Genomic DNA, 27,492 nt, shown 5'->3' with positions numbered 1-27,492 from the left:
GTGGGACATTTTTCTAGGCAAGATGCGTAAGCCTGATTCTTGACTCTAGCTTTAGAACTGAAAAAGACACGCTGACTGGAACAAAGGCCTGAACGTCGCCCAGAGGGAATTCCTGGTAGGAGCAGCAGCTGCTGAGATGACTGTGCACATGCACTTTTGCACGTGCAGGAGCCAAGGTCTGAGATCTCCGCTGTCTCTGAGGCCCGGACGGCCTGCTGAGAAGAGGCCAAGGCACCCACCTCGTCTAGGCCTTTGTTGTTGCGGCTGAGTATTCTACAAGCAGTTGTCTGCGTCCTGCCTAGCTTTGATTCATGTTGACAGGGTTACTTGGTAAAGCAGGTGGTAAGAACAAGTCTCCCAGCAGGAAAAGGCTGCCTCCGCTGCTTCATGACCAGCTCTCCTGTGATAATGAGCTTCACCGCGTGCCATGGCAAAAGCTGCTGTCCCCTTTGGAACCAGCCATATTAGGGAGGTTCATTCACGGTGAGCTCTGTAGGGGCAAGGGGCAGGGGCGAGATACTCCGTGTGTGTGTGTGTTTACATTTAGAGCAGAGTCTGGCAGATAGTTATTAAAAGCTGATGGTACCCAGCAATTAATCTAATTAATTTTGTCCTCTCCAATGACCACAGATTTATTGCCGCTGGTCTGAGCTTCAACTGGGGTCTAGTTTCCTCCTTTGCAAAAGGAGGATGTTGCACAAATGCGATAATGTCACTTCTGCTTTGTACCTTCATTAATGACATTCCCCAGAGCCATAGACTCCCAGGATTACGTCCAGGCACTAGTAACGTTAACAAGAATGGTCTCACGTACCCCTCTCCCCAGTCAGGGCAGCTCTGCTTTTATCTGTTGTATGTTTTGGCTTTCCACGAGCTCTCATTTGATGGAAGGGTCCACTAAAAATGAAAAGGATTTCAAAAAGTAAAATATGAAAACTATTGGTCCAGACACAAAGTCTGATAAAGGGTGGGCTAAGCCAGGAGCTACCCGGGAAGTCCATCTCTAAGTTACTAAAATGGTGCCAGATAGTTCAGGTTTCCACACTCAAGGGCTTACTAAATCAGTTAAACATTAAATAATAGGTAAGTCATAATTGTTGCAGGCTTTTAAAATATGAATGTCTAGGAAGAATCTGGTAGTTCTACCACTTATCTCTTCTAAGTTCACTTTTTAGTATGTTACATATACAGTAGAGAATACATAATATATGTGTGTTTATGTATATATAATTTCAATAGATTTATAAGATTATAAATAGATTTATAAGATTTATAATAAAATTAACCTGTGTTATCACTCAGAATAAAAATTACTAGTACATCTGTAGCTCTCTGTATATCCCTCCTTTATTGCCCCCCTCTCTCCTATGAAGAAGTATCCTCTGCTGAGTTTTGGATTTATAATTCTCTTGCTTTTCTTTAGTTTTTACCACATTTGTATGCATCCCTTAAAATATATTATTTAATTTTTTACTTTTATATAACTGGAATTGTACTATATATATTCCTCTGTGTCCTGTTTCATTCCATGCTGTGTTGACAAGTGTAGCTGCTGTTCACTCATTTTTACTCTAGAATAGTTTTCTATTGTATGGATTTTCCAAATTTACTTATTCCTTTCTTTGATGATGGATATTTGGTGTGTTACTGGTTTTAGGCTATTACAAATTATGCTGCTATGAACATTCTTGTTTTTATCTCTTTGTGTACATTACCACCCCAGCTGTGTTCCAGACAGGAAGGAGGACAGGGGAGGAAAGAACTTGTGCCCTCCCTTCAGTGCACATATATTGCTTCTGCTTATATCCTATTAGCCAGCATGTAGTCAGGTGGCCACAACTACCTTCAAAGGAAGCTGGGAAATGTAGTTCCTTATTTGGAATGGCCATACTCCCAGGTTAAAACTCAGAGAAGAGAGAGAGAATGGTTATTAGGAGTCTTCTGTCTGTCTCTGCCATAGTGTTCCATGTGTGTTTGGAAGAATGTGTGGAAAGAATGTAACTATTGAGTACCGTGTTCTGATTATGTTCATTAGACCAAGCTTTTCACTGTTTAAATCTTCAAGTTTTTTGGTCTATACATTATTGAGAAAAATATGATAACATTTTTCACTATGATGGTGAACTTGAATATTTTTCTTTGTAGTTCTGTCAATTTGATTTACTTATTTTGAGGCTATCTAATTAGGAACACACAAGTGTAGAATTGTATTTTCCTGCCCAATTGAGCATTTATTCATATACAGTGACCCTCTTTGTCTCTAGTGACTTTTTTTCCTAAAAATCTATTTTGTCTACTATAAACATGGCTACTCCAGATTTTGTTATTACTTACCTAGAATATCATTAAAAATTTTTAAACCTTATTGTATTTTAGTTTTGTGTGTCTTCACATAGGTAGGTTTTACCCCATCTGACCATCTTTTTCATTTAAACTTAGGGAGGTTAGTCTGTACACATTGATTAAATTTAATGGTATATTTGGATTAATTTTGACAATATTATTTTATGCTTTCTAGTTCTAACTTTTTCTGTGTATCTCTTTTTTTTCTCTTTGTTGCCTCATTTTAGATTGTTTGAGGCTACAGTCCATATTAAAATTTTTCCTAAGGTATATATTCCATTGATTTTTTGTGTGTTTGCCCTAGAAATTTTAATATTCATACTAACTCAATAAAGTCTCAAGTTATCAATATTTTCTCCCTTCTCCAGAAAAATGAGAACTTTAACTCCTGTCACACTCTTCCACCTTATTTGTAGTTTCCCTGTATATGTGTTCTCTTTTGTAAGTTCCAAATTAGATATTATTATTATTGTATTAACAACAGAAATCTAAGTTGACAATTATTTTCAACCCTTTGAATATATTATTCCATTTTCTTCTGTCTTCTTGCTTTTGAGAACTCAGATGTCAAATCAGTCTAACTATTGTTCTTTTATAAGTAATCTGCCTTTTTTCCTCAACAGATTAAAATATTTCATGATATAAGAGCTTCTCTTTGACTTGGGTGTTCTGAAGTTTAAGAACAATAAATCTAGGTTTTTTGTTTTGTCTCTTAATTTACCTTGTTTGGGATTCACAGAGCTTCTTGAATATGAAGATTTATATGATTTGTTAGTTCTGGGAAATTCTCATCTATTTTTTTTCTGAATATCACCTCTTCCTATTCTCTTTATCTTCTTCTGGAACTCCCATTAGACTTTCTCACTTTACCCTCCCATTTCTCTTAACCTCTTCCCAAATTTTCCTTTCTTTGTTTTACTGAGCTGATTCTTGTGCAATTTTTTTCAGATCTATATTTTAATTCATAAATTCTCACTTCTGCTGTGTCTAATCTGCTTTTAAAATCACCCACCAAGTTTCTAATGTCAGTTATGTATCTTGTGTTTTTAGCAGCGTAATTTTTTCAACTTTGCCTAATCAAATATGATAAGTTATTATTCCTAAGCATCCTTTTGAATTCTTTTTCCATCTTTAAACATTTTAAATGTATTTATTTTATACTCTATATCTTATAATTTCTGTATCTGCAGTCTTTGCAAGTCTACCTTTGTAGTTTCTGGGTTTGTTTGTTTCTGCAGACTCTAGCTCACACTGGCTTGTTTCCTTGTATGTTTTGTGATTTTGTTGTTGTGGTTATGGTTACTGTGAGTTCATTCAAACTTTATCTGTGGGAATTATGTGAAGCTTGAATTTAAATACATTCCTTCTGAAATGATTAGGAACATTTCTACCAAAGGCCTGGAGTAGCTATATCCCAAGATAATTTTAATCCAAATTTTCAGCTTGAGATTTTTTGGAAGTACAAGTACAAATTCTTGCCCCAAATCTTCATGAGGGTCGCTCATGGTGGTTAGCAATTCTCAGGGGAGAACTTTTCCCCCATATTTTCTTCTCTCCTAATAGTCAAGTAATCATTTCTATCATCTCTCTGTGAGAGATGGTTCCTCCCCACCAGTTTACCACTGAGGGTCTTGTCTTTTCAATGTCCTGGCTTTAATGGGTGGAGAAGATAGGCTCCAATCCAACCTCCCACCATGCTGGACCTAGGATTTTCTCCTCCCTGCCACATCTTTAGCCCATTAAAACCTAAGTTTCAGTTCACTGGTGATTAGCAGATGCCACAGACAAGTGCTTCAGTGCTCTCTTGCCTCTTAGAATTGTGTATTCTGATTGATTCAAATTTCTGAGGCTTTGTCTTACTTTTTTTTTAAATAGACTCAGCCATGCCCTTAAAGTTTTCATGATATTTTTATCCTATATTCTTAGATGTTTTGTACTGAAAAACATTGCCATATTGCTGAACATGTAAGTCTTCCCTAATATTTTTTAGTTTAAATACTTAGAATTTAATTAGAATGCTCCTTTGTAACAAAAATTCTTAGAGTTATAGTCTCCCAGGAATGGCTTAACATGACCTTCAAATACTTTTAAGTGGCCTGGTTCAGCTGGTCAAAAATTCCCATCACAGGCAATCTAACTGCCTAAATCAAGAAAGGTGAAACTGTGTTATCTCTCCAGATAACTCTGATATATTGGTGTAAGGGACAGTCTAAGGTAACCCTTATGATCCCCACTTCCTGGTATTCACACCCTTGTGTAATCCCCTTCTATTGAATGTGGGCAGGACATGTGACTTGCTTCTAACCAGTAGAATACAGCAAAGGTGACAAGCTGTACCTAATTACATAAAATTGTAATGGCTGTCTTGCTAGAAGACTCCCTTCCTTGTTGGCTTTGAAGAAACAAGCTGCCATGTTGTGAGCGGCCTAGGGAAAGAGCCATGTGGCAGCAGCTGAGATAAGCCTCCAGCCAACAACCAGCAAGAAATGGAGGCACTCAGCCTGGCAGCTTGTGAAGAACTAGATGCTGCCAACGACCACAGGAGCATGGAAGCAAATCCTTCCCCAGCCCTCGATGAGACGAGATCCCAGCCCTGGCCAACACTTGGATTGCAGCTTTGTGAAAGATCTTGAAACAGAGAATCCAGCTAAACCATGCCCAGAAGCCTGACCTACAGAAACTGTGAGATAATAAATGTGTGTTTTTTTAAACTGCTAAGTTTGTTGTAATTTGCTAGGCAGCAATAGATAACTAATACAACTGGTGATGGCTATCTTGAAAAATATTCTGGGGCAGAGTTTAGGCTTACTAGGAGAGTATAGTGATCAACAGTGATGTGCGCTAGGATGAAAAAAATCAAGAAGGCAACATTATTTGTCAACTTGGCCTAAGCTATCGAAGGTGTATATAGGGTGATCTCAGTTTCCCTTCCAAGCAGTTCAGATCACCAGTACCCTGGGGATCCAACATGTGGCCTACAGGCCACAATTCATTAGCCAAAATTGTCTGGAATTTCTTTAGCTAACACAAATCCAGTAGGGACCGCACTTGGCTGTGGCCGTTAGTAACTGACTCTCACCAGATATCATGTTAGCAGTAACCATAATTAAAGCTGAATGTAATTAATTATATAATTCTGAACTGATTTTAATTAATCTACATTGAGGCAAAATAAAGGATGACAGACAAAAATAAAATAATTTGAAATAAAGACTGTGTATATTTCATTAATATCGGAGCTACATCCAATACTTACACCAAACGAGGAGCCTTTTGACTCATGATTGTTATTAGCTTAAAAAACATTGAAACCCCTCATGAAGCACGTGAATTTTATAAAGGTGGATACACCTGACTTAAAGACCTGGGGCAGTTTTTCTTTCTTACCACCTCCCTTGCATGCAATAGAGGCAAAAGGAAAGAAACCACACAGGTTTCCCTTTGTTAAGAAAATAGTGTTTCAAGACCGTATCCTCTCTAATCAGAAGATAGTGTTTTCCCAGTTACTCAGTCAGAGGGAGCTGTTGCTCATTAATAGTTACCAAGCAGAGAGCTAGTATTACAGAGGCTTCTTTTGGTGACTTATCAATGATTACAGCTCACCTGCAACTTTTATAAAATGCCTCTGCCGCTTCTGAAAACTTCTTCAAAGTGAATGTTTCTTTTTTCTTTTTTTAAAAAATAAATTTATTTATTTATGGCTGCATTGGGTCTTCATTGCTGCATGCGGGCTTTTCTCTGGTTGCGGCAAGTGGGAGCCACTCCCTGCTGTGGTGCATGGGCTTCTCATTGCGGTGGCCTCCCCCGTTGCAGAGCACGGGCCCCAGGCACGCAGTCTTCAGTAGTTGTGGCTTGTGGGCTCTAGAGCGCAGGCCCAGTAATTGTGGCGCACGGGCCCAGCCACTCCACGGCATGTGGGATCCTCCTGGACCAGGGCTCGAACCCGTGTCCCCCGCATTGGCAGGTGGTCTCCCAGTCACTGCGCCACCAGGGAAGTCCTCAAAGTGCATATTTCTCAATGTGGGATATTTTAAAATAAAACTTAAACAGAATACCAACTGCTTAGCACATAACAGGTGCTTAAAAACAATTATTGAGTGATGATGAAAGGACTGAAGTTAGTCTTATATTAGCAACTGAGTACTTTCAGTGTTTTGGGTACTGTGTTAAGATATACACACACACGCACATTATTTTTCCTTTTCACGTTCACATTATTCCTGCCAGCTATTTACTTTCCTCCTTATTACAAATGAGTAAACAAAGTTAAGTAATTGTCCTAAGTTTTGCAGCTGGTAAATGGTGCAGCAGGGATACAAACCTCATTGATTTAACCACAGAACCTGTGCTATTGCCATTTTGGCACGTTGTCTCCCAGAAATTAACCTAAAATGTATTTTCATAACTCAAATGCTTTCACTTATCTGCCTGCATCATTGCTGACACATTAGCCTAGCTAGTAAGGAATAGACTGTCATTGTCCAGCTCTGATGTTGGGTAATGCAGGGCAGAAATACTTCTCTTCTGTCTCATACCTGCCCCTTTGGTCCTGGTCTCTCCTTGGCCCTGCTGGAAATCCCCATTTGGGGCATCAATTCCAGAAGGCCTGATGCTCAACAACCAGGCCTCCTTGCCTTTGCTCAAGAGCACCAAATTACCTAAAATACCCACCCTGGAGATCTGCTCCCAGAAGTGAGGACTGGTCAGCTGTGTGATTGCCTTGGTAGGTTGGTGCTTAAACTACAATACTCATGGAAGAAACCATGTGCCACATCTATAGAACTAAGGGGATGAAACATATTTACTTATTTCTTTCTTTATTCAGTGGCTGTCTATCGAGTACCTATTAAATGCAAGTAACTGTGTTAGGTGCTCAGGGCAAAAGAGATGGGTAAAATAGAATGAATGAGAATGTCATTGAAGTCAGTTGTCTTCCAGTAAAGAACCAATCGAGCTGTGTGAAGACACGTAGACAAGAAAGGCCTCAAAGACCCTCCATGCCTGAGCCATACTCATGCAGGGCAGGTGTGGTGGCCCTGTCGCTTGGGCTAAAGGTAAAAGAAGACACGTTAACAGCCAAGAGGCAGGGCAGTGAAGGAGTAGGAAATGCAATCCAGTTTGCCACCATCTTGCCATATGATGTTGAACAAATCCCCTCACCCATCTGGTCTTCAGTACTTCTACTTCCTCAGTGATAATCTGCAGTCCTCTTCCCTTCTGTCTGGCAGGGAACCCGAATCTGGGGCCCACTTCTGGCCCTGCTGGTCACTGGCCCAGCTTTTGTGCCCGTTTCTCCAGGCAGGGCTGGGCCAAACACATGGGCATGGCTGAATGTTTGCTCTAATGAAAAGCAGCTGATGGTGAGCAGAGCCCCAGGGCTTGCTCATTCCCTTCCAAGTCATGTCAAGTGAAAAAGCTCATGCTCAGGGAAGTGCAGGCATACCCAGGAGTGCTTGGAAATGTCTGAAGAAAGCTGGGGACCGCTTATCATGTCTGGCTGCCAGGTGCCAGCTGCCAAGTCTAGCGTTTCACATCTGAGCTGGTTGCCTGAGCTTGGCTGTGGGCTCTGATATGGAGGACTGTCTCCGTGCCTAGGAGGAGCTGTATACAAACAATGTATCAGTGTCACGGCAGTTGGCAGGAGGAGGGAGCATGGCCGCCTCCAAGGAGAATACCAACAAGCTGGCACAAATGGGCTTAACCCGTAATCAAGAAAAGCTTTGAAAATCAGAGGGTTCAGATATCAGGGAAGGGAACTTTGAACTGTGTCCCAGTTTCAACTTCAGTTTAATTCAACAGATACTTTTTGACTGCCTACTATATGTCAGATCTTTTACAGGCATATGGGATTTGTCAGTAAACAAAACAAAGATTCCTGCCCTTTTGAAGTTTACATTCCACAGGAAGAGATAAATGATAAACAGTAAACATAATAAATAAAGACATTTTATGGTATATCAGAAAAGAAGTACTTTAGAAACCAAGAAAGAGAAGGGTAGTCGCTTGCAGTATTATCCTTTCTTTTCTTTTGTAACCAGTGGTTACCTCCAAACAGAGTCATTCAGGAAGCTTAAACACTTAAAAGAGATGGAATTTGGAATGGGACTGGGTACAATGTGCAGACTTCTGCAGGACACAACCAGAACATTTGAGAAATGTCGAAGATCAGACCAAGGTAGAGGCCTGTCTTCAGAAGTCTCCCCAAACACATTTGCTCAGGCTTGGTCCACCACTGTCTGCAAAGCTAGGTCTTATCCACGGGACCAACATACCTCCGTCCCAGGACCTGGGGGAATTGAGGGCAGTGGTGGTGGATAAGCACAGTCATCATGTCGATCAGGGCTGTTTTGGAGACAGACTTCCAAATTTTCTTCATTCTCCTAGCTTTCTGAGTTAAGGAACCACCTGCAAAGAGTTTTCTGTCTTGTGAACTAAACGTGGAGCCATCCATGTGATTTCTTTCCTATGAGAAGAGGAGACAGAGGTTTTTAAACTGACAGTTGCGAAGACTGGTATTGCAAACACTGGTTTGAAGAACATAAAACCCAAATTTGAAAAAGACTCTTAAATTCTAATATTGAATATGCATTTCAAATCCCGGATGCGTCGCCCCTGGGGACTCCTCACAGAATCCTACTGAAAAATCTCGGAGACAAAGATTTAAAATAAATGTTTGTTGGTTTTAAATGGTGGGATGGTGAGGGATGGGGGTTGGGTAGATCCTTACCCAGCAGACCTCCAGGCACAGAAAGGTCAGGGTTCTGAAGGCCCTCCCCAGCCTGCCCGTCATGTTGAGGCTCCTGTCTCGGTTCTGCCTCTTCCATCGCTGAGTGCAGGGAGCACTGATGGCGACGTGGTGCCCGCCTTGTGGATTGTGAGGAAGATCCAGCTCTCCCAGAAGAAGAACGATGGAGACCCTTGGGGGTGAAGTAGGAAGAGATGGAGGTCTTCCTACTTCACCCCCACTATGGTGTGTGGAGATAGGAACCGGAGAAATACATCTTGTTCCTGTTAATCTGATGATACCTCAAAAAAACCATGGATGTCTGAAAAGTTAGAAGCAAGGGGTCAAAAGCAGATCTTTCCCGAACAGACAGAAAGAGTGAAAACAGAATTGTAACATCAAGCAAAAGAGTCTCTCCTGTTGGTCAGTAACATGGGTGAGAAGGTGTCTGAGCCTGGAGTGGCCCAGACCTGTGAGTAGCTTGTGACCAGCACTAAGAGGGTCTGGCTGCTGAGGGCAAAAGCCTGGGCTTGAGAAAGAGGTGAAAAAGCACAAGGTCAGGAAAGTCAGAGGCCTTTCTGCCATAGCTGGCTCCCTTGGCCACGGAACCTGAGCAGGGAAAGTCTGAGATCAGAGTCTCAGAAAGCCAAGCCCCAGGGGGCCAGGAGACCAGCAGGCCCAGAAGGCTTCTCACTGGAACCACACCAAGTATCAGCCATGGAGGGTTTTCACAGCACTCAAGTAGATGGAAAAGAACCCAGGCCCCTCCTCAACCTACCTACAGCGACAGGACGGGGGGGTTAAGTGATGGGAAGGGCTGGGGTAGTTAACCAGGCCCCAGGCTTGTCTGCGTGAGAGGTTTGTTCTCAGCATCTGCTCTGTTCAGAGGTTTGCTTAACGCGTAACTTATGTTTAGGTTTTTAAGAGAAGTCATTATTTTTGATTAATGAAAAGGGAAATTCCTGGTCAAAGGAGTCTGGGGTCTCAAATAGCAAATCCCATTCTCCATCTCAAGGGTTCTAAATGGCTGGTCATTGTTCTGAGGAGATGAAACGGGAACTAAAATTTTGGCCCCAGCCTCCTGCAACAGGAGTAGTGACAGCTGGGAGGAGCCCCGCGGTGTTGGTAGACCAAGTGGTAGCCTGACAGGTGATTTCATATAGAGACAGTGGCCAGCTGTCTATATATAAAATTGGCTTGTGGCTTGTGGCGTAGGGCAGAAGATTCGGACAGTGAGTCAGCCCAACCTGGCTGCAAATGCTGACTCTGTCATTCTCTTGTTTTTCACGCCCACTTTGTTGTTTTCTTGTTGAAAGTATTTCGATTACCACTGAAGAGTAGGAAGTTAACGTTTTTCCTGTACACCTGCTCCCCAGGGGGAAAAACTGTTAAAATTTGGTGTTGACCTTTTTCTATGGCAATGTCAATTACTATGGCTCCAGCTGTCTATATGCATTATGTAGATGCATAGTTTTGAGGGTTTTACACACAAATGGAAGTATACTATGCAGACTGCCTGAAATTCTCTTTTGCTTACTACATGCATATCCCTCCATGCCCACACATTGAGAAGTATCTCCTTTTGAAAGCTGTGTTGTGTTCCATACTGGGTACAGATTATGTAATATATATATAATATATTAGGTAAAATCTCTATTAAAAGTTATTTCAGTATTCCCATTTTTTTCTTTTTGCTGTTAAAAACCACGCTGCAAAAAAAAATCCTTATATCTCTCTCTCTCTATATATATGTGTACATCTGCTGAGTATTTCTATAGGATACACTGCTAGAAGTGGAATTGCTGTGTTGGTGCTTATGCACACTTAAAATGGTGATTGTACTGCCAAATTTCTCTAAGGGAAAGTTGGACCAATTTGTATTCCCATTAATAAAGAACAAGTGGCCTTTGCCACACACCTTCCCTTGTATTTCGTTATAACTATTCACATTACGTGGCAAATACGCAGCCCAGCACTTAGTACTGATTAGACATGAGCACTCAGTATGCTCTTCACCCTCATCACAGAAACTTCCTGTCACTCCAGCTCAGTGTAGCACAGCTTCAGATCCACAACAACCCGGAATATTCTGCCTTGGTGGTAACCATTATGAGCAAAGCCTGAGGCTATAGTTGTTCACAGGAAAGTTGCCATTGCATAATTACACCCTAATTTTGCGCCAGAGAAAATATGGGCAATATATTTTTCTTCCTTGTCTACTTTCAAGCCTGATAACTATCATGGAAACTTTTAATTTTCTTGTTTGTCTCCAGCTGTGGCCAACAACGCAAGATCCTCTTTGTAAGACAACATATACATTTGGGTTTTTCTTGGACAAGACTAAGGGCAAATGATCAGAGGCAAGAGTTCGCTAACTCAGATCTCTCTGAGTTGCCCTCAGGGATGGGGTAAGGATTGAAGGAGGGGCTGCGTGTGCCTCCCACCCCTCCATCCATAATGGTTGAAAGAGAAGTTACGGGTGCCTCTCTCCCATCCCCAGTGATTAAAAGGAGGCTAACTGGACCTCTTCCATCTCCAGTAGATAAAAGGGAGCCCAGTGCCCCTCCCCCATCTCCTCTTCAACAATGCAGCATTCCTTATCTGTGATGTATTGGTTTACAATTAAGATTTACTTTTTTGGAAAATGTTCCAATGATTTAAGTTTTTAAAAAATGATTGTTGGGGCTTCCCTGGTGGCGCAGTGGTTGAGAATCTGCCTCCCAATGCAGGGGACACGGGTTCGTGCCCTGGTCTGGGAAGATCCCACATGCCACGGAGCAACTAGGCCTGTGCGTCACAACTGCTGAGCCTGCGCGTCTGGAGCCTGTGCTCCACAACAAGAGGGGCCGCGACAGTGAGAGGCCCGCGCACCGCGATGAAGAGTGGCCCCCGCTTGCCACAGCTGGAGAAAGCCCTCGCACAGAAACGAAGACCCAACACAGCTATAAATAAATAATAAATAAATAAATAAATAAATTTATCAAAAAAAAAGGAAAAAAATGATTGGTGGAACACGGAAAAGAAGCGTGCCTCCAGCCTTGCTCCTGATTCAGCTCTAGCGCATCTTATGTCTAGTCCTAAATGACACTGGGAACATCCACCCCACCAGCCAGTGGACTCTGGAAATTGTCTTCAGTGCTCACTACAGTAAACTGCCATCGACCTGCCCCTCCAGCCTTTCAGTGTTGCTCTCAGAAACTCTCATGTGGAGGCCAGCAGGCCTGCTCCTAGGTGTCTGGAGGGTTCCCCCTTCCCCGCCCGGCACCTCACTTCTCTGTCCAGCCTGCCCCTTCACTTCCAGCATGTCATGTTGTAGGGTGGCATACTTAAATCCTGTCTTGGCAGTTGATGGTATCACTAATTCTTCCCCTCTTTGGATCCTAGTCTGTGTCCCCCACAGCTCTGTGAGTCACTCTGGGCCTTGAACCAGTCCAGTCTGTTGGCTCCATATCCAGCTCACCTCTCTAACCTTACTGACAGTCGAAGAGTTCCAGTCCCCCTACATAACGAGGCTGTCATTTTTACTAAGATATGAAAGGAAACCACAGAAGTAGAGAAATGAATGAGCTTCCAGAGAACTAATTTCAGATTCTGTCTTTAATCCAGCCAAAGACTGATTTGGCTAGCATAGCTTAAAAGGTATTCATAGCCAGTCTCTAATTCAGGAAGGGATTACTAGTATGTGTGTGTGTATATATATATATATATATATATATATATATATATATATATATATATATATATATACACATATCAAGAAATCTGGGGTGGCTATAGACCAACAATTGCACTGAGGGTCTCAAGTTCTTAAAGTCAGTGTGAAGGGTATTTGTTTTTGATAAATGTTCAGAACCATTTTTGAGTGTGGAACAGACTACTTACAGTTACTTTGTTTTAAAATAATATTCAGTATGTTAAATTTGCAAAGTTAAAACAGATTTTTCCCCTCAGGTCTTTTGAGTTCAGCTTACAAATCTTGTTATCCTGTTTGTAAATTTAGTAAGAACAACCACTTTCATTTTTTCTTTGATTAATGTTTGAAGAGCTCAAATTATACAAATTAAACTGCCTTATGCAATTGATCCCATATACAAGTTCAATTAATTAAATTATCTTAAACATTTAAACTCATGTATACATTTACTATATTTGACTTTACTTGGGGGAATCTTTGAACGTCTACACTAACAAACAGGAACTTTCCAAGTATTTGAATAGCTCTAGTAAATCTAATTGCCAAATTCTCTTAAATTTTCAATACTATTCACAAGTTTAGTTAGCTTTCTTTTATGTTTAAACTTAAAATCACAGTCTAAAATGTCAAGAACCTTTCAAATGTTACATGTTAAGTTACGGCACAGAGATTATTCCTAAACCAAATGATAGGTTTGATTTACTTTATCATTTTTAATTTAATTTTAAACCCTCTTGGAGCATTTTTTCATTTCAGGCAGGCTTAGGTTACCAAGGCATTTCTTAATTTGTATAAATTTATAGCTGGAGGGATTCCAGAGCTACATGTGTCCAGGATGATTCTATTCAAGCCATAGATGACATGTTGGACCCTTTTTATAGCTGATGTATCAACAAGGGACTCTGAGTCCATATCCCTTACACGGTCTTGGTTTCACGACCAGCATTCCATGGGTTCAAGTTATAATCTTACCTAGTTCACTCATAACTTCTCTCAATTTTTATCACCTAATGTAAATAGATGTTTTCTACACTCTGTCTCAGATTGCAGTGAATTCCCTTAACCATCGGATTGGATTCTGCATTCCTTCATATTGAATTTGCCTTGAATTCCTTCCCTACTTTTGCCTGACTCTCTGGCCACAGCAGGTGAATGACATTTAGCATGGCCTGCAGGGGCTTGCAGACCGTGGCGTCTCTCCACCTCTCTGAGCTCCTTCCACACCACTCACTCCTCACTGGCACCCTCCAGACACATCAGTATTCTTTTAGATTCTCAAATAGCCTCATTCAGCATCTTCACACATGTTGGCACCTCTACCTAGAGATATTTCTATACCCTCTTCCCTTGCCTAACCCTTTCCATCCTCCCCTTCTCAGCTTCAACATCTCTTCCTTGGGAAAGCCATCCTTGCCAGACTAGGTCCTCCTCACTTCTCATTCCTAGCATCTATTCTTAGGAAAGCCTTGACTGAATCTTGCCTGAAGACCGAATTCCCCTAGCTTTGAAAATAGTTATTCACATAAGTGTTTCTCTGATGGCCGGCTCTCCCAGTAGACTCTAAGCATCAGGAGGGCTATTTGGGTCATCACAGTGGTTGGTACACAGCAACCTCTTGATGAGTCAACAGTTTAATGAATGGATGGGCCCAAGAATGAATCACTGAATTAATGAATGAGCTTTGGGAGAGAAAAAATGAGCATACTAATACTTGTCAGACTCAGGGTCATAGGATTACATTCTCAAACAAAAAGTGGGCAAGACACACCATAATATCTCAGATGTATCGAGGTGGATGGTATACATACTCTGAGAGAGGGAAAAGGAACACTGGTGAAACTTTGCGTGATTAGTATTTATTAGTCTCTGTGGGGGGTCTCTACATGGGTTAGCTCCCTCTTTATGACAGATTTGTAAGATAGGTATATAATGAGGAAACAGTTTCTGAAAGGCTAGGTCACTTGTCCCTGGTTTTACCACTAGTGAAGGAAAGAGGAGGGACTCAAATTAAGATCCATATGACTCTGTTTTTTCAATTATATATATACCTCAATATTGGAATTAATTTGTTCCTTCAACAAACATTGTATATTTGTTATATGTTAGGCCAGTGTTAGACACTGAAGGCTTCTAAGATGAATTAGGTCTCCTTGCCTTTTTAGGAGCTCACTTTTCCTAGGGAAGACACATATAGAAATAATGAATAACTATATCATCACTCATTCACTCATTCATTCATTTATTCAAAAAGATATTTATCCAGCATCTAGTATAGGTCAGACATTGCGGATGGAGCCAAACAGACATGCTTGAAGAGACAGTGGAGGAGACAGCTTCACAGAAGTAACTATAAAACCATAATCATTGAAAGGGATCTGAAGTTGGCATACATGATGCTTCATGGGTATATGGTGGGGGGCTTTGCCCTAGTCAGGTATATGTCAAGGAAAAGGAAATAACACCTTCAGTAATCAGGTGAAGAGTCGAGGGAAGAGGTTCTAGGTAGGGCTCATAGAAAGCACAACTGTCTGTAGCAGGAGGGAAAATTACAAATTCAAGAAACAGAAAAGGCTAGTGCAGATAGTGTGGAACTGGCAAGATAAGGCTGGACCAGTGGGTGATGGCTGGACTGTGGAGTCATCATTGTCTTTTTCCCTAAGATGGGAAGCCATGGAAGCCATTGAAGCAGAAGGGTTACATGATGAGATCTGTGTTTTGAAAAAATTATTCTGGGGAATAGGGTGGTAAACACATGGGTGAGAGGGGTTGAGCTAAGAATGGGACTACAGAAAGAGAAGTGAGGAGACTAGAAGTGAGGTTGGCTTGAACCAAGATGGTGGTTGTTGTAGTGATGAAGATGCAAGGAAGTAGGCAAACTCAAGAGATATTTAAGACAATACTATTAATGGGATTTGGTGATGGGTTGGATACAGAGCATGAGTGAAAGAGAGATGTCAATGATAACTCGAAGTTTCTGACTTGAGTCATTGGTTGAAAGACAACACCATTTCCTGAGTTAAGGAGTGCTGAAAGAGGTTTGAGGAGGAAAGACCATGAATTTACCTTTGGACCTGTAGAGTTTGCAGTGCCTTTGAGATATCTCAGTGCCCAGGTCAAGTAGGCAATTGGATGAACATTCTGGAGCTCAGAGAGGAAGTCTGGATTGGTGGTAAAATGTAGAAAGTACAGTAAAGTAGGATTGTACAGGTATCATGAGAGGAAATCTTGCTATGGGAGAACATCATGCATGCTCAGAGTACAGGCAAGGGGATTTTCATCTTTTGTAGTAATATTTCCTTATAATTATATAATGCTTTATGATTTATCAGCCCTTTCAGATCAATGATATAATTTGAATATCACGACACCTCACTGAGAATGACTATCTACATTTTACACTTGAGGAAACTGATGCTCAGGCTCTCAAGTTTGAGAGCCCATGTCTGGAGTTACTTTACTCTTTATCTCACCAATTCCTTCTTTCCTCTAATTTCTCTGTCCTACCCACATGGCTATAGAAACTAAAACTATGTCTGAATAAATATGTTACAATGCCATTTAACAAAATCCTATCCAAAGAATGCCAGGTTATAAAAGAGTGTGTTAGCCTTTTTGTGTGGAAGTGATGAGCTCCCTTAATGTTTGTATGGTGTTTCTGTGCTATGAAGACATTTCCCCCCTCCTCCCCCCAGGGATAACATAATAGCACAAGAAGACAAGACAGGGCAGACACCGCTTAGGTTTATCTCTCCCCCATTTTCTAATAGCTTGCATTATTTTTTTCCTACTGAGTTTCAAAAGCTCTGAAATTGCTTGTTCTCACCCTATGTTGTATTTTCTGGTCCTGCCAAACCCAGGAGATGGCATATGATCATACAAAAGCTTTCCATGTGCATGAGGGTAAGGTCGTGGGGTGGGGGTGTGTGTCTTTATTTGTCAGAAGGTCCTTGCCAGTCTCCAAGAAGCTGAAAACTCTCAAGTGATACTGACTCCAAAAAAAAAAAAAAAAGAAATGTCTTTTGAAAGAGTAATTTCTATTTAGAAGGGAAGGAAAAGAGTATAGAAACTAACAAGAAGCCAGTCCCTTCTTATCTAGAAGCAAAGGAGTAATGACCACAGCTGATGAGCTACATTCTCTCATCCATGATCTCCTCCATAACATCCTCATTTTAAAACTCAGGCTGTTGCTGCTGAGACAGGTAAAGGGACTTCCCTGTGGTCCCAGGACTTGGTAATGACAGCATCAGAGCTGGGTTTCACGGCCCCATGAAAACTTACCACGTAGATAGAAGCAGAATTTTCTGTGGCAACCTGGAGGGTTGTTTTGCCATTTTGCTCTAGTCTTCAGAGAAGACCACATTTACATTTGTCCCTATTGTATTGTATTAACATCTATGTAGTTTTGTTACTGTTTCTGTTAAAATATCTAAAGGAGATTAAATATCCCTCAGGAACCTATGTTTGTATTTAACCTTCCTTATGTCCAGGAAAGTCCTTATATCCAGCAAATTGGAATCCAGTATTCCATTTTACTCTTCCAGGTAAAGGAAGACAGTCTTTTGGATTTAAAGCTAAAAACTGGTAAAGCATAATGTTAACATAAAGTATCTAAATTGCATTTTCCCCATGCAATTATTTTCATGACCATTCATAATCTAGTCAGTTTCTTCATTTGTAATATATCTATGTCTGTGTCTATATTTAGGTTTGCATCCATATCCATCTCTATAGCTACGTAATTATATAGAATGATCTCTAGAAGGATAGATACCAACATGCTAACAGTTGCTGTTGCTTGCAGGTGGAATTATGGGTAATTTTATTATTTTCTCTATTTTATAATTTTTCCACAATGTAATGTATTAGCTATATAATAAAAATATTTTTTAATATTTTTTTAATCTACCAATATGGGGTATTAAGTAAATTTCAGGCCCACGTGAGAGATTGTAGGAGCAATTGTAGTCATGTGCTCAGTAATTTGTTTAGCCAGGGAAGTGAGTAAAAATGAGCAGGTAGGATTAAAAACAAGTACAAATTAATGCAGCACCGACTTAGTAATCTATCTTCTAAAACAGAGATCAAGAGGAAGTTGCTGGAGAAGCTTCTTGATGGGGTCAGTTTTCAGATGTGGGCTGAAGTGTGGGATTCATGTGATGGTCAAAGAGGAAGAAAGAGGCTGTAAGGATGACCAAGCGAAGGGTCACTGGTGAGGACCCAGTGCAGCATGGATAAAGGACAGCAAGTTGATTGGCTTTGTGGAATAGAAGCTGAGCTGAGAATATGACACTGGTCATATGTACACAGGTTTACTCTTTAGAAAGGCATCCACATGGACATTCTGTCACAAATACAAGTATTGTATATTAGCATCAATGCTTCTTATGATTGCTGATGGTCGACTGAAGTGGTCCCAGTGGGGTAAATATTGTTTGCATGTAAAAGGTGTATATATTCCTGCTTCTCTGTACGAAAAACTCACCAGTGAACATGGCCCATGAAAATAGACTTAGGTCTGAAGTTAGACAAAACTGCTCTCCTGCGACTTGCTGCAAGGCTCATTTTACCAGGTGTACAAAGTGGTGGCCAATATGTGAGGTGGAGGAAACTAGTAATAGTGCCAAAATTCTCATGCTCTTATCAAAGTTCTCATGCTCTTATCAAAGTTTTAATATTCATATCAGAACATAGAATGAATACCAGTGATAATGCCAGTGTTCTTAAGATGTTTGATCAAAAAGGAACTGGATTCTCCCACTCCTGCCAGGCACCACGAGTCCATTGACCTTGCCCTCACCAGCACAGGAAAGCTCCAACTGCCTTTGGAAATGTATGGAAAAGTCTATTCATGAGCCCTGGTTCCCAGTTTCCCACTGGAACTTACTGTTTCTCATGGAACTTACAAAATATCTATTAGTATAGGAGTTCAAAGACATCTTTTTAAACTCAAAATATAAACAATAAAACCTAGGTACTGTATCAAAATATTGTAAAGTAGTTATGAGGTAGATGCAAAATATTTATGGGAGTCAGCATAAGCCAATTTAGCATAAACCAATTTAGTCAGAGTTTGCTTGTTCTGGAGAAAAGAAACGTAAATTACCAGAAATCTACATGAGAATGTTTATCAAACTGATTTGATGGTGATGAACCACAAGGGACAGAGCTTGGTAAACTACAAGAGACTGATTTATGTCAATATTTTCACATTGAGAGAGACCTTCAAGATGGCGGAGGAGTAAGACGTGGAGATCGCCTTCCTCCCCACAAATACATCAGAAATACATCTACATGTGGAACAACTCCTACAGAACACCTACTGAACTCTGGCAGAAGACGTCAGAATTCCCAAAAGGCAAGAAAATCCCCACGTACCTGGGTAGGGCAAAAGAAAAAAGAAAAAACAGAAACAAAAGAACAGGGACGGGACCTGCACCTCTGGGAGGGAGATGTGAAGGAGGGAAAGTTTCCACACACTAGGAAGGGAAGCCCCTTCACTGGCGGAGATGGGGGGGGCGAAGCTTTGGAGCCACGGGGGAGAGCACAGCCACAGGGGTGCAGAGGGCAAAGCGGAGAGATTCCCGCACAGAGGATCGGTGCCGACCAGCACTCACCAGCCTGAGAGGCTTGTCTGCTCACCCGCCGGGGCGGGCGGGGGCTGGGAGCTGAGGCTCCAGCTTCAGAGGTCAGATCCCAGGGAGAGGACTGGGGTTGGCTGTGTGAACACAGCCCAAAAGGGGCTAGTGCGCCACAGCTAGCTGGGAGGGAGTCCGGGAAAAAGTCTGGAGCTGCCTAAGAGGCAAGAGACCATTGTTTCAGGGTGCACGAGGAGAGGGGATTCAGAGCATCACCTAAATGAGCTCCAGAGACGGGCACGAGCCACGGCTATCAGCGCAGACACCAGAGGTGGGCATGAAACTCTAAGGCTGCTGCTGCTGCAGCCACCAAGAAGCCTGTGTGCAAACACAGGTCACTATCCACACCTCCCCTCCCAGGAGCCTGTGCAGCCCGCCACTGCCAGGGTCCTATGATGCAGGGACAACTTCCCCGGGAGAACACATGGCGCACCTCAGGCTGTTGCAATGTCATGCTGGCCTCTGCCGCCACAGGCTCGCCCCGCATTCCGTAACCCTCCCTCCCCCAGGCCTGAGTGAGCCAGAGCCCCCGAATCAGCTGCTTCCTGAACCCCATTCTGTCTGGGCAAAGAATAGACGCCCTCAGGCGACCTACACACAGAGGCGGGGCCAAATCCAAAGCTGAACCCTAGGAGCTGTGCGAACAAAGGAGAGAAAGGGAAATCTCTCCCAGCAGCCTCAGGAGCAGTGGATTAAATCCCCACAGTCAACTTGATGTACCCTGCATCTGTGGAATACCTGAATAGACAACGAATCATCCCAAATTGAGGAGGTGGACTTTGGGAGCAACTGTAGACTTGAGGTTTGCTTTCTGCATCTGATTTGTCTTGGGTTTTATGGTTATCTTAGTTTAGTATTTAGAGTGTATTTTCATTGGTAGATTTGTTTATTGATTTGGTTGCTCACTTCGTTTTTTTTTTCCTCATATATATAGGTATATATATCTTTTTCCTTTTTCTCTTTTTGTGAGTGTCTATATGTATGCTTCTTTGCATGATTTTGTCTGTATAGCTTTGGTTTTACCATTTGTCCTAGGGTTTCTTTTTTTAGTATAGTTTTTAGTGCTTGTTATCATTGGTGGATTTGCTTATTGGTTTGGTTGCTCTCGTCTTTCTTTCTTCTTTTTATGACTTTTAAATTTTTTTATTTTTAATAATTTTTTTATTTTAATAACTTTATTTTATTATTTTTTTCTTTCTTTTTTTCTCTCCCTTGTCTTCTGAGCCATGTGGCTGACAGCGTCTTGGTGCTGTGGCCGGGTGTCAGGTCTGTGCCTTTGAGGTGGGAGAGCCAAGTTCAGGACATTGGTCCACCAGAGACCTCCCAGCTCCACGTAATATCAATCGGCGAAAGTTCTCACAGAGATCTCCATCTCAATGCTGAGACCCAGCTCAACTCAATGACCAGCAAGCTACAGTGCTGGACACCCCATGCCAAACAACTAGCAAGACAGGAACACAACACCACCCATTAGCAGAGAGGCTGCCTAAAATCATAATAAGGTCACAGACACCCCAAACACACCACTGGCCATGGTCCTGCCCACCAGAAAGACAAGATCCAGCCTCATCCACCAGAACCCAGGCACCAGTCTCCTCCACCCGGAAGCCTACACAACCCACTGAACCAACCTTAGCCACTGGGGACAGATACCAAAAACAACGGGAACTACGAACCTGCAGCCTGTGAAAAGGAGACCCAAAACACAATAAGTTAAGCAAAATGAGAAGACAGAGAAACACAGCAGGTGAAGGAGCAAGGTAAAAACCCACCAGACCAAACAAATGAGAGGAAATAGGCAGTCTACCTGAAAAAGAATTCACAGTGATGATACTAAAGATCCAAAATCTTGGAAAGAGAATGGAGAAAATACAAGAAATGTTAAACAAGGACCTAGAAGAACTAAAGAGCAAATAAATATTGATGAACAACACAATAAATGAAATTAAGAATTCTCTAGAATGAATCAATAACAGAATAACTGAGGCAGAAGAACGGATAAGTGACCTGGAAGGTAAAATAGTGGAAATAACTACCACAGAGCAGAATAAAGAAAAAAGAATGAAAAGAATTGAGGACAGTGTCAGAGACCTCTGGGACAACATCAAACACACCAACATTTGAATTATAGGGGTCCCAGAAGAAGAAGAGAAAAAGAAAGGGACTGAGAAAATATTTGAAGAGATTATAGTTGAAAACTTCCCTTATATGGGAAAGGTAATAGTAAATCAAGTCCAGGAAGCACAGAGAATCCCATACAAGATAAATCCAAGGAGAAACATGCCAAGACACATATCAAACTATCAAAAATTAGATACAAAGAAACAATATTAAAAGCAGCAAGGGAAATGCAACAAATAACATTCAAGGGAATCCCCATATGGTTAATGGCTGATCTTTCAGCAGAAACTCTGCAAGCCAGAAGGGAGTGGCAGGGCATATTTAAAGTGATGAAAGGGAGAAACCTACAACCAAGATTACTCTACCCAGCAAGGAGTTCATTCAGATTTGAAGGAGAAATTAAAACCTTTACAGACAAGCAAAAGCTAAGAGAATTCAGTACCACCAAATCAGCTTTACAACAAATGCTAAAGGAACTTCTCTAGGCAGGAAACACAAGAGAAGGAAAAGACCTACAAAAACAAACCCAAAACAATTAAGAAGATGGTAATAGGAACATATATATTGATAACTACCTTAAATGTAAATGGATTAAATGCTCCAACCAAAAGACATAGACTGGCTGAATGGATACAAAAACAAGACCCGTATATATGCTGTCTACAAGAGACCCACTTCAGACCTAGGGACACATACAGACTGAAAGTGAGGGGATGAAAAAAAGATATTCCATGCAAATGGAAATCAAAAGAAAGCTGGAGTAGCAATTCTCATATCAGAAAAAATAGACTTTAAAACAAAGACTATTACAAGAGACAAAGAAAGACACTACATAATGATCACGGGATCAATCAGAGAAGAAGATATAACAATTGTAAATATTTATGCATCCAACATAGGAGCACCTCAATACATAAGGCAAATACTAACAGCCATAAAGGGAAATCAACAGTAACACAATCATAGTAGGGGACTTTAACACCCCACTCGCACCAATGGACAGATCATCTCAAATGAAAACAAATAAGGAAACACAAGCTTTAAATGATACATTACACAAGATGGACTTAATTGATATTTATAGGGCATTCCATCCAAAAACAACAGAATACACTTTCTTCTCAAGTGCTCATGCAACATTCTCCAGGATAGATCATATCTTGGGTCACAAATCAAGCCTTGGTAAATTTAAGAAAATTGAAATTGTATCAACTATCTTTTCCAACCACAACGCTATGAGACTAGATATCAATTACAGGAAAAAACCTGTAATTGATATAAACACATGGAGGCTAAACAATACACTACTAAATAACCAAGAGATCACTGAAGAAATCAAAGAGGAAATCAAAAAATACCTAGAAACAAATGATAGTGAAAACACGATGACCCAAAACCTATGGGATGCAGCAAAAGCAGTTCTAAGAGGGAAGTTTATAGCAATACAATCCTACCTCAGGAAACAAGAAACATCTCAAATAAACAACCTTACCTTACGCCTAAAGCAATTAGAGAAAGAAGAACAAGAAAACCCCAAAGTTAGCAGAAGGAAAGAAATAATAAAGATCTGATCAGAAATAAATGGAAAGAAATGAAGGAAACAATAGCAAACATCAATAAAACTAAAAGCTCGTTCTTGGAGAAGATAAACAAAATTGATAAACCATTAGCCAGACTCCTCAAGAAAAAAAGGGAGAAGACTCAAATCAATAGAATTAGAAATGAAAAAGGTGAAGTAACAACTGACACTCCAGAAATACAAAGGATCATGAGAGATTACTACAAGCAACTCTATGCCAATAAAATGGACAACCAAGAAGAAATGGACAAATTCTTAGAAAAGCACAACCTTCTGAGACTGAACCAGGAAGAAATAGAAAATATAAACAGACCAATCACAAGCACTGAAATTGAGACTGTGATTAAAAATCTTCCAACAAACAAAAGCCCAGGACCAGCTGGCTTCACAGGCGAATTCTATCAAACATTTAGAGAAGAGCTAACACCTATTCTTCTCAAACTCTTCCAAAATATAGCAGAGGGAGGAAAACTCCCAAACTCATTCTACGAGGCCACCATCACCCTGATACCAAAACCAGACAAAGATGTCACAAGGAGAGAAAACTACAGGCCAGTATCACTGATGAACATAGATGCAAAAATCCTCAACAAAATACTAGCAAGCAGAATCCAACAGCACATTAAAAGGGTCATACACCATGATCAAGTGGGGTTTATCCCAGGAATGCAAGGATTCTTCAATATATGCAAATCAATCAATGTGATACACCATATTAATAAATTGAAGGATAAAAACCATATGATAATCTCAATAGATGCAGAAAAAGCTTTCGACAAAATTCAACACACATTTATGGTAAAAACCCTACAGAAAGTAGGCACAGAGGGAACTTACGTCAACATAATAAAGGCCGTATATGACCAACCCACAGCCAACATCGTTCTCAATGGTGAAAAACTGAAACCATTTCCGCTAAGATCAGGAACAAGAGAAGATTGCCCACTCTCACCACTATTATTCAACATAGTTTTGGAAGTTTTAGCCACAGCAGTCAGAGAAGAAAAAGAAATAAAAGGAATCCAAATCAGAAAAGAAGAAGTAAGGCTGTTACTGTTTGCAGGTGACATGATACTATACATAGAGAATCCTAAATATGCTACCAGAAAACTACTAGAGCTAATCATTGAATTTGGTATAGTAGCGGGATACAAAATTAATGCACAGAAATCTCTTGCATTCCTATACACTAATGATGAAAAATCTGAAAGAGAAATTAAGGAAACACTCCCATTTACTATTGCAACAAAAAGAATAAAATACCCAGGAATAAACCTACCTAAGGAGACAAAAGACCTGTATGCAGAAAACTGTAAGACATTGATGAAAGAAATTAAAGAGGATACAAACTGATGGAGAGATATACCATGTTCTTGGATTGGAAGAAGCAACATTGTGAAAATGACTATACTACCCAAAGCAATCTACAGATTCAATGCAATCCCTATGAAACTACCAGTGGCATTTTTCACAGAACTAGAACAAATGTACAGTTTTCCACCTTCATTTTGTCCCTTAGCATTATGTTAAAAATTTTCAACTTATCATGTGATTGAAATTTTGGGGGTTAAAATTGTCTTAAATGCAGTATGGTACTGGCACAAAAACAGAAATATAGATCAATGGAACAGGAGAGAAAGCCTAGAGATAAACCCACACACATATGGTCACCTTATTTTTGATAAAGGAGGCAAGAATATACAGTGGAGAAAAGACAGCCTCTTCAATAAGTGGTGTTGGGAAAACTGGACAGCTCCATGTAAAAGAATGAAATTAGAACACTCCCTAACACCACAAACAAAAATAAACTCAAAATGGATTAAAGACCTAAATGTAAGGCACTATAAAACTCTTAGAGGAAAACATAGGCAGAACACTCTATGACATAAAGCACAGCAATATCCTTTTTGACCCACCTCCTAGAGAAATGGAAATAAAAACAAAAATAAACAAATGAGACCTAATGAAACTTAAAGTCTTTTGCATAGCAAAGGAAACCATAAACAAGATGAAAAGACAACCCTCAGAATGGGAGAAAGTATTTGCAAATGAAGCAACTGACAAAGGATTAATCTCCCAAATTTACAAGCAGCTCATGCAGCTCAATATCAACAAAACAAACAACCCCATCCAAAAATGGGCAGAAGATCTAAATAGACATTTCTCCAAAGAAGATATACAGATTGCCAACAAACACACAAAAGGATGCTCAACATCACTAATCATTAGAGAAATGCAAATTGAAACTACAGTGAGGTATCACCTCACACCAGTCAGAATGGCCATCATCAAAACATCTACAAACAGTACATGCTAGAGAGGGTGTGGAGAAAAGGGAAGCCTCTTGCACGGTTCGTGGGAATGTAAATTGATACAGCCACTATGGAGAACAGTATGGAGGTTCCTTAAAAAACTAAAAATAGAATTACCATATGACCCAGCAATCCCACTACTGGGCATATACCCTGAGAAAACCGTAATTCAAAAAGAGACATGTACCACAATGTTCATTGCAGCTCTATTTACAATAGCCAGGACATGGAAGCAACCTAAGTGTCCATCGGCAGATGAATGGATAAAGAAGATGTGGCACATATATACAGTGGAATATTACTCAGCCATAAAAAGAAACGAAATTGAGTTATTTGTAGTGAGGTGGGTGGACCTAGAGCCTGTCATACAGAGTGAAGTAAGTCAGAAAGAGAAAAACAAATACCATATGCTAACACATATATATGGAATCAAAAAAAAAAAAAGGTCCTGATGAACCTAGTGGCAGGACAGGAATAAAGACGCAGACGTAGAGAATGGGCTTGAGGACACGGAGTGGGAAAGGTAAGCTGAGACCAAGTGAGAGAGTGGCATGGACATATATATACTACCAAATTGTAAAATAGCTAGCTAGTGTGAAGCAGCCACATGGCATAGGGCGATCAGCTCTGTGCTTTGTTATCACCTAGAGGGGTGGGATAGGGAGAGTGTGAGGGAGACGCAAGAGGGAGGAGATGTGGAGATAGATGTATATGTATAGCTGATTCACTTTGTTATACAGCAGAAACTAACACTCCATTGTAAAGCAATTATACTCCAATTAAGATGTTAAAAATAAATAAATATAAAAAAATATTTTCACATAAAAATATATTTTTTAAATACATAAAAATATATTTAATATATATTCAGATATATTAAATATTTATATATTATGTATAGTTAACAGATACATATTACATTTCAATGGATATAATCAGAACAAACAGAACAAAAGAATTACAAAAGTTGTGTATGTTCATTGAGAGTGTGTTTATAGGCGATTGATTTAGAGACGTGTTAGTACACTGATAGCTGCTTGTTAAAATTTTGCAGCCATAATTAAACAAAAAGTTATGAGCAAAATAGTGATACTCCAAACCAAAATGGCTCTGTGTTCACCTTGAACAAACAGTATGTGTATTTTTATGAAACTTCACCGCATAAGTATATATTCTGAAAGAGTTGTGCTTCCAGTATTGTAGAGTAGGTTTCTAATCTAACAGCTTGACTGTCTGACAGATAACAACTATAAAGTCTGAGCAACAACAAAAAAGTCACTCTGAGGGCTCTGGAGACTGTAGCAAAGCAAAAAGAGAGTCACAGTTTGGAAGAGGTGACTGCCAATGCCCTGCAGCAGTTTTACCCTGCAGGCAATCATGGTGTTGGCAGAAGGGGATAAAACTGCAGTTGAAATCCTCTGCCTCTCTGCCAAGGGGATTTAGAAAGAGGAGGCTTGGGCAGCTAGGAGCACTGGAGGATGATGGGGGAACTCCAGAAACAAGAGAAGCAGAGGAGGAAATGTCAAAATCTGCATATACACTTTGCCCAAGACCCTGGCAGACACTGAACCATACATGCAGAGTCACCACCAGGGCAGCCAACCTTTCATTTTACGTTTTGAGTTTAACCAAGTTAATTGCTTTCTAAAGGAAATAAAAAGAATACTTTTTGAAGGAATATAACAGAATTGAGAGTCTCCCACAGCATAGTATTAACATGCCAAAGACACAACCGTAAATTATTTAACGTATGAAGAATCAGGAAAATATATATATTTTTTAAAAATTTATTTATTTATATTTATTTTTGGCTGTGTTGGGTCTTCGTTTCTGTGCGAGGGCTTTCTCCAGTTGCGGCGAGTGGGGGCCACTTTTCATCGCGGTGCGCGGGCCTCTCACCGTCGCGGCCTCTCTTGTTGCGGAGCTCAGGCTCCAGACGCGCAGGCTCAGTAGTTGTGGCTCACGGGCCTAGTTGCTCCACGGCATGTGGAATCTTCCCAGACCAGGGCTCGAACCCGTGTCCCCTGTATTGGCAGGCAGATTCTCAACCACTGTGCCACCAGGGAAGCCCAGGAAAATATTTC

The 27,492-nt window shown here is 40.6% G+C and overlaps 2 long non-coding RNA genes across 2 annotated transcripts in view; one reads left to right on the top strand and one right to left on the bottom strand.

The window, feature by feature from the left end:
* The window catches only part of LOC309655418, a 155,811-nt gene that overhangs the window by 96,398 nt on the left and 31,921 nt on the right, over nucleotides 1-27,492 (bottom strand). The gene's annotated exons all lie outside the window — the stretch shown is intronic.
* The window catches only part of LOC309655384, a 250,606-nt gene that overhangs the window by 197,433 nt on the left and 25,681 nt on the right, over nucleotides 1-27,492 (top strand). The window lies entirely within an intron of this gene.

Source organism: Balaenoptera physalus, assembly GCF_965194825.1.
Source record: "Balaenoptera physalus genome assembly, chromosome: 2".
NCBI classification, from domain to species: Eukaryota; Metazoa; Chordata; class Mammalia; order Artiodactyla; family Balaenopteridae; genus Balaenoptera; species Balaenoptera physalus.
Note: the sequence above shows the minus strand (reverse complement) of the source record. Positions and strands in the feature narration are given on the sequence as shown.